This window comes from Populus euphratica, unplaced genomic scaffold (assembly GCF_000495115.2).
Source record: "Populus euphratica unplaced genomic scaffold, PopEup_1.0 scaffold1.1, whole genome shotgun sequence".
NCBI classification, from domain to species: domain Eukaryota; kingdom Viridiplantae; phylum Streptophyta; class Magnoliopsida; order Malpighiales; family Salicaceae; genus Populus; species Populus euphratica.
The window spans coordinates 5,379,586-5,382,358 of record NW_011499845.1 but is presented as its reverse complement, the minus strand read 5'-3'; positions in this window follow the sequence as shown (position 1 = coordinate 5,382,358).

Here is a 2,773-nt window from a genome sequence, read left to right as displayed (position 1 = left end):
AAAATGCATACTAATAATATTTTATATTTTTTAAAAATTATTTTTAACATTAAAATATCAAAAATATATTAAATTTTAATAAAAAATATAATTTACATCATATTTCCAAACTATGCCTTAAGTATAAATCCATGCTAACAAAGTAATTTTTGAGATCTCTACATTTTGAATTGATTATTATTGATAAATTAAGCGAGTCGATATTTTCTGCATTAAAGTCGGATAGTTTGCTCTTTACTAGCCTGACAAATGCAATAGCTTGACTCGAACTCTTTTCTTGAAGTTAATATGTCAGACTGAGCCAGTTTTTTAAATTTGTCTTACAAATAAATTCAAGCGCCTGCATTTATCATTCATGAATCGTTCGAACAAGATTGAAATCTTAAAGATAAACCCATTTTTTCTTAGAAGGCAGGGGTGCCATGACGTTGATAGCATCATTCAGGTACGGGGAGATTTATATAATTGTTAATTTTAAAAATATAGAATTAATTATAATATATATAAACTAATTTAAATACCTACATTAATTTTAAAATAAATCACTCAATTAGGCTCTTGTGAATAGCTTACTCGTTATTTTTCAGTCCTGTGTCCTTCGTTTCACAACTATTTCTACCATCTGTATTTTCTCATGATGAACCCAAACATCGTCGCCGGCGGGCCTGGCCTGACTCTCTAAAAGAGCAGCTGAACATTTTCTCGGTTTGTAGAATTCAAACTATGGAAAATACGTGATGGAAAATAAAATTATACGGATAGCTATTCTTACTGTGCAGCTGGAGGTCTGGGGAAAAAAAATTCAACGGTGAGCTTCATTTTTGTATGTCAAGGAAGTTCTGTGAATCTCTGATTTTTGTATGTCATTGACAAACCCACTCACATGTATATACATTCATGAAGCAAAATTTACATTTATTTTATTTTTTATCTTTAATTGTGTTTGAATTTTTTATTTTTTAATTGGTTAGTATTGTGGTAAAAAGAAAAAGAAGTAAAAGCTGAACTCCTTTGTGGTCTCGATGGTCAATTAACAAGCTGGGTTGATGCAAGTGTTACTTAAACCCCAACTTTATATTTATATTTTAATTGAGGTTTTTTTTAAAAAAAATTAATTTGTTTATTTTAAATTAATATTTTAAAAATATTTTTCTATCATTTTAATATAATAATATTAAAAATAAATTTTTAAAAAATAAAAAATATTATTTTAATATATTTTTAAATAAAATAAATTTTAAAAAACAACTAATACACAACAAAAGTCTCTTAAACTCAGTCATGCTTCCACTTCCACTTTGTTATAGTTTGAGACCGTATTGAGATTCTGTTGGGCTCAGCTGGAGTCCTACAACTAACCACTACCAGGGTAGAAACGAGACTTTACCCCTTTTGAAGTGAGTTGTTTACCGGAGTGTTAGAGGGTTTTATACATAAATACATGCACACATATATATATTATCTTCAGTTAAGTACGCATACATATATATATTATCTTCAGTTAAGTACGAGAAAAATGAAAGAAAAAAATATTTTGTCAGAGAACATGTCATCTGCAGTGATAGAAATTTGGATTTGACTAAGGCAGCGCAACGATTCTCATTGTAAATTTCCGATACATGTCCTCCTGCTAGCTTTATCTAAAATGTCGACGAAAATAAAATAATGTGCGCAACATGCATGTCGTGTAACCTTTCAATTACAAATGGTCCACCGATCAACCACGGAGGAATATCATCTTTTTCCCTTCAAAATTGGAAAGCACAAGGTTCGAAAATTATTAGAGATAAACAGGAAAAAAAGGTAAAATATAAGGTGTATTAAGAAGTTCTGGGAGGGCTTTGCAATTCTCCTTTCCGTCAGAAGAGAAATAAGGGTTAAAGTGTCAGGAGTAAAAACATTCGGATCAATATCCTGATTTCTCTCTCTCTCTTATCCTTTGGAGAGGTTCTAGTTAAATTCGCTCACCTGCTTCTAGATGCGGCTGGGCTTGGCTTATTAGATTGTTTTTATCCTGTCGAGCTTGGATGTGCAAGGACGTGGTTGAAATGATGATCATGATCATGCAGAGCATGGACCAGTACTACGGTGGGGTCCAGGGTACTATCTCGATAGAAACTGAAAGGTCAATTAAGTTTTGTCTCGGTTTTCGGCAATTTGGAAGTGTCCGATGGATGGGTAATGAGAGAAGTTGGATCCGGTTGTCTACCACTCAGGGCAGATATTTTCTTGTTAGGAGAAATTATGAACCCCAACAGGTAGTTGAGAACGGCAACAGGGTTCGAGTGTTTTGTAGTTTTAAATGGTTGCTTCCGAACTCGACGATCACTTTACAGTCACGTGATATACATGCCATCGTAAGGTAATTCTTGAAAATGCTTTTCACCCCTGACGCCCTTCTGCAACAGAATCAATGAGATGACGTGTCACGAACGATATTATTTTGCCCCCAGCTTTTCTCCACGTGGTGCCCACATCCCACCACCTTAGTGCGTTCGGTGGGTCTGTGATCGAAAACGTTTTCGCCAAAACCACGTCTTTTGAGAATGTTTTTAGAAAAGAAATCAAATACACATTTATTGTGTTCATATGACTTTTTTGTTCATCGTTCCCATGGTGAAGATATATTTTATTATATCATTTAAAAAAAAACCTTTGTATAGTAACATTTTTTATTCATACTATTCTCTGTGATCATTTGTCAATTTCGACTTGTTTTGTAACATACCATCGTACCATTTAATTTTGTATGCGGTTCTAATATAAATTTAGT